Raw genomic sequence first — 14,473 nt, 5'->3', positions numbered from 1 at the left:
TTCATTTCTCCTTCTGCCTGCTATCCTTTATTTCCGCTGCCCCAGCTCAGGTGCTTCAGTATCCATGGCAGACGCCGGGGCTAGCAAAAATATTTTCCTTCCTTTTTACTATTAATTTAATAAAAAAACCACTCCAGCAAGAGTGGTATTTTGTAGCTAAAAGCAGTGTACTAGCAGTGCATCTAACACGCAAACAACGTCTCTCCATTCCCAGCAGGCATTCAGATTTAGCTAAGACACTGACACTGCGAAACTGTCAACGCTGTAAAAAAAATGAATGCATACTTGTAACATCGATCAAGAAAATTATTTGTTTTACTCTTCCAATCAGGCCTTTCCTTATAAAATGCAGTTATTTGAAACCAAGCATCGGAATCATCAGCTTCGAAGTAGCACAGAACAATGAATACGGTTTGCGAAGGTAAGCTATGATTTGCAGTTTTTTGAAACTTTATAGAGACACCTGATGTGTTCCTTCTTCTGGCCATATAGTTTCGAGCAGGTTTTTCAAAGCCTCCTGATGGATTATTTCTGTGCATCAGTCTAAGCCTGCCAGGCTATTTTCGCGCACATGCGTGCATAAATTTTGTCTGGCATGCCGTTTATGGCTAATCTAGAGATTCTTATCTGGCGATTCGTTATCGGTTTGAGTACTTAGGCTACAGCTTAAAGTGTGACACTCATTAAGTAAACGATAAAAAAGCATTACATATATAAGCAACAACCTGTACGTCGTTCGCTGCTCTCACGATTATTATCATTTTAGTTGTGCCTCCCCGATTATGCAAGCTCGTGTTGCACGCTTTATGCGTCTGTTGCCGATATAAATGTAGATGCACGATCGCACATATGCAAAAAGCGGTGTAGTAATCGAACAATTTCACGGAGGCTCACAGACAGGGCACTTTCGCGAACGCATTACAAAGACACCACGCGCAGCCAGCCGATAGACTCGCTGATTGCCGAGACCATGGCCTCGGGCTAAGGGCGTCAGATAGCTTGTGCTGGTTATGCGTGTCCTCTTGCGCCCAAGGCTCACTGGTTCAGCCTCGAATGCGCTCACCTGCGTGTACGGCTAACTGGCATTACAGGTCATGCTACTTCGAATGAACTGCCACAAACGATGATGCGTTTCAGACCAACGACTACAGAGAACCAGAAAGGAAGTTTCCCCTTGACAGCCTGACTTGAGGCCGCCGTCTTCGGAGCCTGCGGACACCAGGGTCAGGAAGAAGCGCTACCGGCTCCAGCTATCAGAAAGCAATATCGACTCGCTTGTTGTCTACATACGTAGGCCTTGGTGCCTTTCGCCTGAGTGAGCTCCCATAACTTTCTCTGCTTTTTTATTCGATGATAAAACAGTACGGTTTAAGTGGGTTCCTTGCAAGGCCATCTCAAGCGGGTATCAGAGGCATATTTTCGTGTTCGCATGCAGCTCACTCACGAAGCGGGGTCACACGCCGTGCCCTCTGCCGTAACCCGGACGTCGCGCCACCTCCGAGCGACAGGCACACGAGCGGGGGAAGCTTTGCGCCGCTATACTTGCTTTTTATGCAGTTCTATGCCGCATCCTTTCACGTTCGTCCCGTCGGCGAACGGAGGGAAGGGACATCTGCAAGGTTACTTTATCTTCTGCCTAGGAGAAAGTACTAACCCGCAACCACTTCTCAGCACAAAGCACAAAAACGTTGAAAACGGAGTGGATAAGTAAAGATCAGAAACACCGATTTCAGCTATCTATCAGGTTTGTTGCAGCTGGCTGTCAGGGGCGACCGCCTACTGTAACCGACCGGTTTAAGCAGAGACTAGTGTTATACAGCGCTTCAAAATTTCGTGACCTCCAAGTGAAACCTATAGACGGCTCTACAAAATCGGGAGCTGAGATCTCAAAGCTTAGCGCGCGTTAGAAAGGTGCATGATTGTCACGCTACTTTACCACCGTGCTCCGGAACATAAGACTGTCAAAGCAACGGGCGCGAGCCAATCACGATCCGTTTTCATGTGTGAAGTCCTTTGGTAGTTTCGCCCCAGATTTCCTCGCGCGAGCTGTGGTTAGAAACAGCGTGCTCATAGTAAACACAAGACGAGCAAGGGGCGGAAGGAAGCCTTGTGAGCAGCCTATTTTCTTTGCTCTCTCTATCTTCCCTGGGAACGCTGTCAGTGAACTCTGAGACACGATATACTTTGCCCTCCTCATTTTCGGGCTTTATTTTAACGCGTCCAGAGTCCCGTTCAGCAGAATACCCGGCGTCTTAGTCGTCGGCGGCGGCGCGAGAGAAAAATCACCACAGAAGCAGATGGCCTACTTGTCACCTGGGTCACGTGACGTTATGATGTCATCACAATCTGTCCATCAGATTATGAGCAAACTGAACTAGATGTTGAGCAGGAAGAGCGCTCTGGGTCTCGCAAGTATCGCCGGAGTGGCTCTGTTTAAAACAGTCACCTGCCGGGGCACTGGCGCATCACTTAACTGCTGCACAACTGCGCCAGGAGTGGTATGAGGACTCCCCGCGATCTACGAGTCTAAAGTAGACAATGAGGCGTTAACACATTGCCGCTATCACGCCCTACCCTGAAGGTGGGTTTTAAGTGCGCGTGGAAGTTATTTTACGGAATTGGGGAGGTGAAGTCGGGAGATATTTGCGGGCAATTTTTTTTAACCGCAAAAACAAGTGTTATGGGCAGTCGTCTTTGTGCGGAAGGTACAATGGTGCGTGTTTTTGTCAATCTGTTCATCAACATTATCGAAATAGCAGATGGAACTAAAAACTTGACCGTATCCGATGTTTATGTTTATCTTATTACAATTATTTCGTCGCGCGCATCACCATCTCCGGCCACGCGGGCGAGGCGCGAAGCGGAGCCAGTATGCTCCTGAACTGTTAGGAACCCTCCCGGGGAGCAAAAGCTGCGCTTTTCTTTCCGTGTAAATAAAGTTTATTCTTTCCCCTTCTCCTATTCCCCCTCATCTGCATCCTCCCTGCCAGACTTCTTGCCCGTATTTGTTCGTACACTGCGAGAACACTCATTTAACATAGCGGCGGCTGTTTTAACTGCACAAGAGCCTTGAAACAGCACGTCGTCAACATGAGTGGTGTTCCGAACAATGACAACAAAAAGACGGCTGGTCAGTACTATTGCTTTACAGCGCAGCTGTTAATAGCCCATTCCCTCAGTATCCGTCGTCGTTGGCGTAGCAGCCGTGACATCAGACCTGGTCACGTGACCAGCGCACTGACATCACCTGAGCGAGCACTCCAGGTGATCGCGCCGACGACGTGGCCCTATGCCGTGATGAAGCCATCAGACTCGGAGCCCTTCCGTAGCCCCTACGCCGTGACATCACCGCGAGTATGCCTCGAAGACGTGAAGATAAGAAACACTCGCAAATTCACTATTCGCGAAATCAAAAATTGTAAAGTAATAAAGCGCAATAGCCTAAATTGCAAAATCGTATAATAGCTGTACTTGCTAAACGCATTCATGAGGAGCACGACCATTCAGAAACGAGACGTGGAAAATTTTTTAGACAATTGTGCTCGTCATGAATGCGTTATTGAGAACTGCTTACAGGTTTTAATGGGTCCGCAAATAGGATTACATCACATTTGGTTTGGTTTTACAAGTTTAACGCCCCATAGCGACTCGGGCTATACGAAAGCCACCGTGGAGGGCTCCGGATAATTTGGACCACCTGGGGTTCTTAACATAAACTGACATCACACAGTACACAGACCTTAGCATTTCGCCTCTATCGAAATGCGACCGTCGAGGGCGGGATCGAGCACTCGACTTTTGTGCACAGTGGAACCTCGTTATAACTAAGTCAAAGGGGCCGGCGATTACTTCGTTAATAGCCATAGCTTCGTTATAGCCCGCGTTGACCGATCTTCCAAGGGGAATAGTCGCTCCTTCGTTACATCCTCTATATCATGATAAACCGTTTAGTTATATCGAGGTTCGACTGTATATGATGCCGGTGCACGTTGAAGAACCAGAGGTGGTCGAAATTATCCGCAGCCCCCCACTACGGCGCTCCACAGCGTCTTAGTAGCTTTGAGACGTTAAGGCTTTAAACCCATACCAAATGTGCCATAATCCTATTTGCTAACCCATTCAAACCTACATACATACATATACCAATACGCTCAAATTAAATCTCATTATGGACAACAAGCGTTGAAGCGGGTTTAAAACCATCAGTTGTCTGAAAGCATGATTCTTAAATAAGCGCAAAATATTCTACAGAACGCGCATTTTCTAATAAGAAGCCGGTTCAACCCGATTTTGAGAAAGTGTTGTTACTATTTTGAAACGCGTTCTAAGAAGGGCAGCGTGCTAACAGAAAATGTCGCTTAGTATGATGATGCCGTTGAACGCCTGTCACACAACTAACTACGTTATATGTTAATATATTGATATTGTATCTAGAGCAGGTGATATTTAAGGCTATAGTGCCTATCACCACCATCAAATTCATGTCCTGAAGGGTCTGTCTCTTTCAGCCTCACGGATACATTGTTTACAAACCAACATTTGCAGTAGTTCCCAGGCCATCCGGCCCGTTGCTAAAATGCGGTTGCAGGTGTATGTTGGAGCAACGGCTCATTTAATTTGTTTCGCATCGCCTCGTGAGCAATAGCAGAAATGCTCTTCCACACACTCAGCAAGAAAGCTTCCCAATGGTGGAGGCCACAGATTCGCCATCACGGTGTTCGGAAAAGCGCTCACAACGGGCGCAGACGTCTTGGGCTGCGAACTTTTGCAGCAGATGTCACCAGCGATAGCACCTGCGAGCACCCACCAAACCCATCACTGTTTTCCACTCCGCTTTTATCAAGCGCCCTCCGGGCATTGATAACGTGGGGACGAGTAACGATCGCAGCAGTTAACCAAAGGTTCAGATTCACACCTGTTCGGTCTCACACATGTAAATCGCACTCCTTTCTGCCTGTTTAGTTACAAAAGGAGAAAGCTGCCGCTGATGTGCGGCAGGACCACCCAATGCTTTTCATCTGCTTTCTCAAAAATAAAGGAACGCGATTCCGCTCTAAGCTCAGCTGCTGCCACCTCTAATCCCTCTCCAAATTTACCTCAAACTCAAAGACGCAAATCAATGAGTGCTTGATATATCATCCATGCGTTTTTCTGTCGGTATTTATTTCTCGTTTCGCTTAGTTTAAGGGTTTAACGTCCCGAAGCGACTCAGGCTATAAGGGACGCCGTAGTACAGGGCTCCGGAAATTTCGACCACCTGGGGTTATTAAACGTGCACTGACATTGCTCAGTACACGGGCCTCTGGAATTTCGCCTCCATTGAAATTCGACCGCCGCGGCCCGGATTGAACCTGCGTCTTTCAGGTCAGCAGCCGAGTGCCATATCCACTAAGCCACCGTAGTGGCTGTGTATTATTTCTACATTGAAACTATTTTTCTTACATTGTTAAATGCAATTAGTTTAAAATTTTGTTTCTAGTTTAGTAATGTGATATCTCTGGCTAACTCTCTATTTAATTCCAGTGACGGCCTTTCGTTATCATCATCAGCAGCAGATCAACATCGTCCACTTAAGGACTCCGGTCTTAGCCACTGATCTCCAATTAACCTTCTCCTGCAACAGCTGCGGGCAGCCTATCCCCGCAAACTTCCGCAAAATCTCATCCGACCACCTGATTCCGGCGATATATCGAGAGAGGCTGCGCGGGGCCCGGAAATCAGTGTAGACATGTCAATGAATAAAACACGGAGTTACAAATGATGAAAGCGATAAAAGCCGTGAGGTGTAAATTAGGGGTCGTCACGGAAACGACAGAAAACCAGTAAAATCAGAATGTGGTGTTTAAAATTGTGCTAAAAGGGATAAAAGTCGATAAAAACAAAGGGTTACCGGTAAAACACTTCTTAAGAGAAGTTAAACGTCACGAGGCCGGTGACCGCACGTACTGACAACGCATGCTCAGGCGCGCCCAGAAATTTCTGTTCTTCTTTACGCAAAAAGATAGACGGTGCGCTTGCACATCGTTCCTTGGCACGACGAATTTCGAGGGCATAGATGACCTCCCTGAACGTGCCATAGCGTTCTTCTTCAGTGAAGACGCATGCTTCGAATTCTGGCGTGCAAGTCTTAGTTTCACATTTCTTACAGTGCTTGGCAAGGTTCCCGGAAATTTCAATGTTATTCATTTTATCTGCGTGTCCTTGAATCCTGTTATTTATGCTTCTTCCTGTCAGACTAATGTATCTTTTCCTACAGGACAATGACGCTGGATAAATGACACTGGTGGCACAAGAAACATGGATTACCATGCGTCTACCCGATAACCGGTGTCCTGGTTTGTGGGTTTTTGCAGAAAAAAAAACAAGACATTTCCGCTGAAACGGTTCATAGACTTTAGGTTACATGCTAGAGTATACAGTCTGAAGGCCTTGCCTAAACGCAGCGCTCGGACCTTTACTTTGGAAAGGTGGGCAGGCATCTTTTTCGTAAAAAAACAGCCTCTACGGCGGTGATGGCTCTCCAGTTGTATTTATAAGTTGGAAGAACTGTGAAACCTTGTCTGAGGGTACCAAGGAAAGCCAACTGATTCGAAGAAAGGTCACGGCTCGGTGCACCGGAAGCTTCCTGAATGACGGCTTGCGCTTGACGCGGATATCCATGATCTCGGAGATGAACCTGTCCTTGTCGGAGTCTGGAGGTCGTTGTCGCACTTGCCTCACTGGACTCAGAAGTTCTACTGGTGACTTCCTGGGCTCCGCCGCAAAATTTGGTCCCTTTGTGACAACATCGCTCACGCCCCCCCCCCCCCCCCCCCCCCCCCCCCCCCCCCCAGCAGATTCTGTTGCCAAAGGAATTGCGCTGAGCTGTCCAGAATTCTAGAGCATTCTTTCCGCGTTCCGTTGCACGCATTACAGGAGCATAACCTCAGGAATAGAGCGTTCTTGTAGAGATGGCAGTGCCGCTGCCCCTCACACCTCAGAAGCTTCAAGATTCGTTTCCCAAGGGCGACTGAAGGGGCGAGCCCTAAAATATAGCCAACTCATCTGGTGGCAGGAACTTGGGGCGGATTCAAAAAGACAATGTCCGGTACTGGCAGATGGCAAAAGCGGCGACTGAGATGAGAAGGCCTGGATCGGAGTTGCACAGTTAATACATAGAGCCCGAAGAACAAGAAATGAAGTTTACAAGAGCGTTCAGAAAAGAAGTTTACAAAGGAAGTTTATAAAGCGAGGCATTATGCGCCTCGGCTTTCATAATGCCCTTCAAGGATCCAATGACCGCCACCGGCTTCAAGATAGCTATTACAAACGGAGCGCCTTCTTGCAGCGGGCAACCTCTTACACTTCTTGGTAGGACTAGGCGGCAGCATGATCAAGAAACTCGAAGAAGAAAATTCATCGGCTTGCAGTGAGAACGATCGCAAGAAAGTCATCGTGTTGCCCTATCTGGACAAAGTCAGTCATTGTTTGGAAAAAAATAAGTCAAAGTTGGATGCAGCTTTTTTGGCGCCTAACAAGCCCTCTTCAGTCTGTTGGAGAGTAAACAGTCACCAGGTTCATCCAGACCGTGGGCAGACGCATGATAATCCATACCTTATCATACCGATGACATTTGTTCAGTGCCCTTGTCCTGTGGGAAAATGCGCATTGGTCTAACTAGAAGGTGCTTAAATATCAGGGTTCAAGAATATGCAAACAACGCCAATACCGAAATCAATTTCCGGGAATCTTGCCAAGCACTGTAACAAATGTCAAAGTTAGACTTGCGCTCTATCATTCGAAGAATGCGCCATCATCGGAAAAAGGAGAGATCGCACATCCAGGGAGATCATTGAAGTCGTGGAAATTAGTCATGTCACCATCTCTCTTTTTGTCTAAAAAGTAGAAATTCTTGGATGCGACTGAGCATGCGTTCTCAGTGCGGTCACCTGCTTCGTGATGTTTGACCTGTCTTAAAAAGTGTTTTACCACTAACGCTCTGCTTTTATCCATTTTTAGCATCTTTTGATCCCTTTTAAGCACCACATTATGATTTTACTGGTTTGATATTGTTTGCGTGGCGGCCTTTTACACCTCACAGCATTGATTGATTTTATTGTTTTCATCATTCGCAACTTCATATTTTATTCACTGACATGACAACACTGAATTAAGCTGACCGCACAGCTTCTGTCAGTAGACCGCCCGCTTCGTGGACTACATATTGTTTGTGCCTCCGAGTGAGTGAGTGAAAAACTTTTATTGAACATTTGCGTAGTTCGGCGGCAGCAGGATCCGCGTCGTCTTCATATCAGGCGATCCCTGATCCCGTCTTCGCAAGGTCGGGCCCTCATTCCAGGGCTCCGCTGAGCCGCGCTGCCTCGTAAGCGCGCTGCACCAGGGTCCTTTGGACCGTGAGCTCGCTGCTGACGAGCCGGCTCTCCCATTGCTCCGCACTTGTGTGTTTGTGTTGGTGGAATTTTATGTTTCGCTCACACTCCCATGTGATGTGGTACAGCGTTGGTACCGCCCCGCACCACGGGCATGTGGCTCTGTATTGTGTCGGAAACCTCTTGTTTAGTATGTGTAAATTTGGAAAAATACCCGTCTGCAGTCTGCGCCACCCGGTAGCCTCTTCCTTTGTTAGTGCCTTGTGTGGCGGAGGATATTTATACCTTAAGCCCCTGTATAGGGCCAGGTGCTCTGCATACCCCCCGTCGCAGGCTCGGGTGCAAAAGTCGTCCGGTAATCCCGCTCGGAAACTCATCGCTCGAGCATGGCCGTCCGTTCTTTTATTTCCCTTAATACCTGCATGTCCGGGTATCCAAACCAGGCTGTGTATGTGTTTTGTGTCCGAGACACGCGCTTTTCTGGGTATGTTCATGGCTGCGGCACCTATCCTTCCCCTAGTGTAGTTCCTACATGCCTCTTTAGAGTCTGTAAGTATGTCTAGAGATTTGTTTCCCTGGGAGCCGCAAGCGACCGCTAGAGCTATGGCAACCTCCTCGGCTTCTGTTGCGTCCGCAGCCTCTGCCGCTGCACAGATGATCAGTTCTCCCTGGTGGTCGACTACTACAGCCGCGGCCGTGCGCTTCGTATCCACCAGGTACAGCGCCGCGTCCGTGAAGACCATGTTTTCCAGATTGGCTAAGCCTCGCTCGATATACTCGGCTCTTGCTTTCCGTCTTCCTTCGTGCAGGTTCGGATCCATGTTCCTGGGCAGGGGTGCGACCCGAATGGCTTTTCTAATTCCATCCGGGACGTCCCTGTACCTGTCAAGGCGCTCTTGTGTTTCCACCCCTATTCTTTTCAGCAGTTCCCGGCCTGTTGGCGTGCCTCGGAGTCTCGTATACTGTGCCCTGATATGGACCTCCCTCAGCTCTTGGAAGGTGTTACTAATCCCTAGCTGGAGTAGTTTCTCGTTCGGTGTGTTCCTAGGTAGATGCAGGGCGGTCTTATATGCCTTCCTTAATATTACATCTATCTGTTCCATGTCGGCTTTGTTTGGTATCTGGTAGGGCAGTGAATAGGTGACTCGGCTGACTATCAGGCTGCTCACGAGTCTGAGCGTGTCTTCCTCTTTCACGCCGTACCGCCTATGCGAGACTCTGCTGATCATTCTTCCTACCTGCTCTGCTGCTTTACTTATTATGCTGATGGTGTGGCTGCATTTCCTGCTTCTTTGCAGCCACATACCTAGCACCCTTATCATGTCTTTCTCTGGGATCCTCTGCCCTTCCAGGTAGACTTCCAGCTCCGGTTTAGTGGAATGTCTTCCGACTCTCAGCAGCTCCGATTTCTCGGTTGAGCATCTGAGGCCTCTTTCTCTGGTGTACTTCTCCACGCACGCGGCTGCTCCCTGTAGTCTGTCCTCCTTCTCCCCCAGAGAGCCCTGGGTGACCCATACCATGACATCGTCGGCATACATCGCGTGTTTTATCCCTGGTATCCTCTCGAGTTGCCGCGCAAGCCCGATCATCGCAACGTTGAATAATATCGGTGAGATGACCGATCCCTGGGGAGTGCCCTTGCATGGTGTGCCGAAAGGGACGCTTCTAAGGTCTCCAAGCCCGACTGTCGCAGTTCTATCGCTTAAGAAGGCCCTGACATAATTATGGACTCTTCTTCCGCAGTTGGTGTTATTGATTCCCTCCATGATGGCGTTGTGGCTGACGTTGTCGAAGGCCCCCTTTATATCGAGGGCCACGACCACGTTTTCCCCTGCTTTTGGCATCGTGGCTAGAACCTCCTCCTTAAGCTGTATTAGGATGTCTTGGGTGGACAGGTTCGCTCTAAAACCGTACATGCTATCCGGGTATAACCTTTCTCCTTCCAGATGTGTTTGAATCCTTTTCGTGATTATCCTCTCGTAGAGCTTACCTAGACATGATGTTAAGGAAATGGGTCTGAGGTTTTCGATCGATAGCTTTTTGCCTGGCTTTGGTATCATAACCACCATTGCGTGCTTCCACTCTGCCGGAACCGTGCCGGATTGCCAAAGCTTATTGAGGTACACCACTAGCTGGTCTATGGCGTTGTCGCTGAGATTCCTGATTAGTGAGTCGCTGATTTTGTCTGCTCCCGTTGCCGTGTTCTTTGTGGCCGCTCTTACCGCCTCGATTACCTCTTCCTGTCCATGTTTAGATTCTCGTCACCTTTATACTCTTCCTTGTAGCTTTCTATCTGATCCTTCCCGTAGCATTTTATCCTAACTTCCTCTAGCAGCTGTTCCTCGGTTCCATCATATTGATGTACCAGTCTCTGTAGCGACTTGCTGCCTTCGATTTTGCTTTGGGTTGGGTCCATGAGGGCTCGGAGAATCTGCCACGTCCTAGCCGTGCCTAGCGTGCCATTCAGCGAATTACTGAACTGCTGCCAGCCCTGCCTTGCCAGTTGTATTGCATATTGCTCTGCTTATTCAGTTATCTCAGCGATTTTCTTTTTAAGCTTTCGGTTTAGCTTCTGCCTTTTCCAGCGCTTGGTAAGCCCTCGTCTTGCCTCCCATAGCCCGATGAGCCTTTTATCTACTTCCGGTGTTTGCTCTGTTCTATCCACAACTTTCGTGCATCCCTCCTGGATTTGCCGAAGCTTTTGACTCCACTCCTCTACGGATTCGATTTCGCCCTCCAGCTGCGTGCATTGCACCCTGAAAGCGTCCCAATCCGTGATTCGTGCCGTGCCAATATTCCTTTTGACCCCCTCGGCCACCATGCAGGTTCTGACTATGTAGTGGTCGCTACCCAGGTTCTCGAGAAGGTTTTCCCATTCTACCTGCTTGTTGCCTCTTACGAAGGTGAGGTCCGGGCTCGTATCTGGGCTCACGCTGTTGCCTTGTCTGGTTGGCTGGCTCTCGTCGGTTAGGAGGTCGCACCCTGTGCTCTCTGCCGCTAAGCAGATGCCACGCCCCTTCTTGTCATCTCTGGGGTAGCCCCATCTTGGGCTTTTGGCGTTGAAATCGCCTGCTATGAGAAGGGTGTTTTGCCCTGCTAGTCGCTTCGCCTCCGCAAAGAGCCTGAGGAAGTCGCCATTTGTTTGCCTCGGCGGACTATATAGGTTAACTATTAGGGTGCTTTTGGCTTTCGCTTTCTTATTGGGAATTATCTCTGTGATTATGTGATCTATGTTTGTGTCCTCTATCTGTTTGTGTTCTATGGCCACCACCTTGTTGCTAATTAAGGTGGCAATGCGGCTGCCCTCTTGACATGTGTACCCTCTGAGTTTTGGTGTCGTGTTGTTTGTTTCCTGTAGTAAAATAATATCTGGTGTGGTTCCCCTGGAATATATGTACTGCTGCAAGAGGTTTTGCTTGCGTGCGTAGCCTCTGCAGTTCCATTGCCATAGCTCTAATTGTTGATTTCGCTCAGTCATGTTTGGTTAGCGCTACTCGTGCTGGGGATTTCAGTGCTGAACCTGCGCTCGTTAAAGAGCCTATCCCTCGCATCGTTGGTTGTTCTCTGCGTGGTTTGACTCTTAACGTAGTTCCTGAAGCTCTGCTCTTGCATAGCTACCTTCTGCTGTGTCTGCTGCATTTCGCTGCGCATTTCACTACGCATCCCCTGCATTTCGTTGCGTATCTCGTTGCGCATCTCCTGTATTAGATTCATTAGAAATCAGGGCAGGTTTTTTGCCTCCGAAATAAAATTCACTTGATAGAATCAGTGTGTATCTCTCACTGCTTGTCCGTTTTCTTTGCGTCTTGCGCTCTACATTCTCCATGCAGAACCAACTAGCCCGTCAACTCGGTCTTGCATCTTACTCTGCCCCACACTGTGCTGTGACGCTGTCCTCTTGAATATAAAGGCTCTTATGATAGATAAAAAAATCTCCCAATCTCTGGTAGTCTCTATCCGAGACCCAGACACAAGCGTCGCTGAAGAAATCGCCTTCGCCCTCGCCATAAAAATGAGTGACACCCACTCCAACAGCGTTCACATATTTAGACTCTCAAGCCGCCTGCCGAGCGTATACAAGGGGCCGTGTCTCACGACAGGCGCTACGCATCCTGGGACACACTCTCCATCAAGACCACATCATCACCTGGGTCCCCGGCCACGACAGCCTTGATTGCAATATCCTCCCACTTCGCCACCCGGCTTGAAACACAACGCCTTAATAGACGCCTCTACCCTTTTCCTTATCCCTATCTCTCCTCTGAAGACTCTGCCTCCTACGGCGTCTTCAAACAAACACCTGTGCCAACCTACACTATTTACATCGCCTACACCAAACACTTTACGAAAACAAATGTCCATGGTGCGGCGACACCCCAACCCTAACACCCATCACAAGGACATGTCCCCCAAAACTCGACCATCTAAAGCCGCGCAGTGCGCCGCCCTGGAGGTGTGGGAGGTGAAGCTAACGAGCGCACGCCCCGACGACCAGGCAGCGCTTCTTCTCATCGCCAGAAGGTCGGCAGAAGCCTCCGGAGCCCTGGACTCAGGGCCCACCCACATGCGTTGCGGCCACCATCCTCTTCAATGAACGTTTACTCACTCCCAATCTGCACAAACAACTGCGCATGTGCGGCTTTCCTCGTACTAACGTAAGCTGTCGGTGAAAACGAAAGCCCAGCACCGCTGCAGAGGCGAGACCTTCGAATAGTGATTTGGACTGCTCGAGCAGAAACAGTCACTTTCGCTGCTCCGTTTCTGGCACGCGCCGCAGACGAAGCCAGGTTGGCTCTGCGCTGGTGGCGAAGAAACTGTTCATGCAAGTCATGTCTCTCACAGGTCGACTACGTACACTTGCTTGGCTCTCGCTGGAGCCACGATAGCATCTGGCGGCGGGAGACGAGCAAGGTCTCGAAAAATAGGAATTCCTACTGTATTTCGTATTCTAACATAATTCTTCACGGTAAAAAAAACGCGGCCTTCCACAAGGAGAAGGCTGGGGCCTCTGCATGCACTGGGGTTAAGCAACTGTATAGCGGCATCAGCTGATTGCACGTTGATAGGTGGCAGAAGGCGATGCAGATTTGTCTCAGCCACTATTTGCTACTTCTGCTGTTAAAAATGCCCAAGTATGTGCAGATAGCGAAAGAGACGAAACAGAGAGAGAGAGAGAACATTTGTTCCAGCGACGCAGGGTATAGAGTTACAATTAGTCGCTCGTTCTTTATTCCAAACGCGAAATATGTTCAGGTACTGTAACATAACATCATTATTTCTTTATCATTGGTCTTTCTTATACGCCGTAACAACATACTTTCCCATGTTCATCTCATTAAAAAAATAGTAACTTATTATTTCCGATATCTCCTCTGTTATCAGTTGTCGAATCGTGCCTTCTTGTTTTGTTTATTCGATCTCTTCGATTTACATTAAAAGACTATCACCGTCATCCGCTAAAAACGCGAACACGCAAACACGTGCAGGAGACCTGTGTTGAGCATTGTATAACGAGAGCTTGATTCCTTCCCGAGGAAGTAATTTTTTTATGTTGAGGGAGCATTGCGGTACTACCATGACAAGACTTCTTGGCGTTCAAAAGAACGACAAAGCAAGGACGCCACACATAAACAGCTTCCAAGCTTTGCTCTTTCGGATACAAGAAAGTTTTGGAGAAAAATGAAGAGTCGATTTTGTGGCCGAAGGCGCTTGCAGCGATGGCAGAACTGCACACATACGCACCTGCTAGCGGCCACGTGTATGGCCCTTGAGTAAACAGTGCAGGTTCCTCGGCGCTGTATGCATGCCAGTCGATTCTGGGATCGCAGCCTCGCTCTCAGCCGCCGTTACTTCACGATGGCGGTGGGCGGAGGGGGGTGGTACGAGAAGGGCGCATTCTCCGGCTCGCTTCCAAACGACGTAGACCGCGTCGGTCGTTCACTTTACGCCAAGACAGCCGCGTGAACCTGAGCCAATGACCCCGGCAGCGCCGCTCGACGGCTGACAGGCTCCGTTCTGGACGGCTCGCGTTTGCTCCATGGCGCCTGTCCGGGCGCGGGGATTACGCAAATGAGACACGCGGCGCTTCGACGTCGATGCGGGGG

General features: G+C 49.0%; 1 protein-coding gene across 2 annotated transcripts in view; it reads right to left on the bottom strand.

The window, feature by feature from the left end:
* LOC144136269 (acetylcholinesterase-1-like) overlaps positions 1-14,473 on the bottom strand; it is a 45,699-nt gene that overhangs the window by 17,580 nt on the left and 13,646 nt on the right. Inside the window, exon 1 of one of the 2 annotated variants that reach the window (XM_077668478.1) lies at positions 14,112-14,469. The exons of the other annotated variant lie outside the window; for it this stretch is intronic. The gene's annotated coding sequence lies outside the window, so the exon portion shown is untranslated. Of the gene's footprint in view, positions 1-14,111; positions 14,470-14,473 lie in introns of those variants that run through there. 2 annotated transcript variants of the gene reach the window in all.

The sequence above is a fragment of the Amblyomma americanum genome, chromosome 6, assembly GCF_052857255.1.
Source record: "Amblyomma americanum isolate KBUSLIRL-KWMA chromosome 6, ASM5285725v1, whole genome shotgun sequence".
In the NCBI taxonomy this organism is placed as follows: domain Eukaryota; kingdom Metazoa; phylum Arthropoda; class Arachnida; order Ixodida; family Ixodidae; genus Amblyomma; species Amblyomma americanum.
The sequence above is the reverse complement of the archived record's forward strand: the minus strand, read 5'-3'. Positions and strand labels throughout refer to the sequence as shown.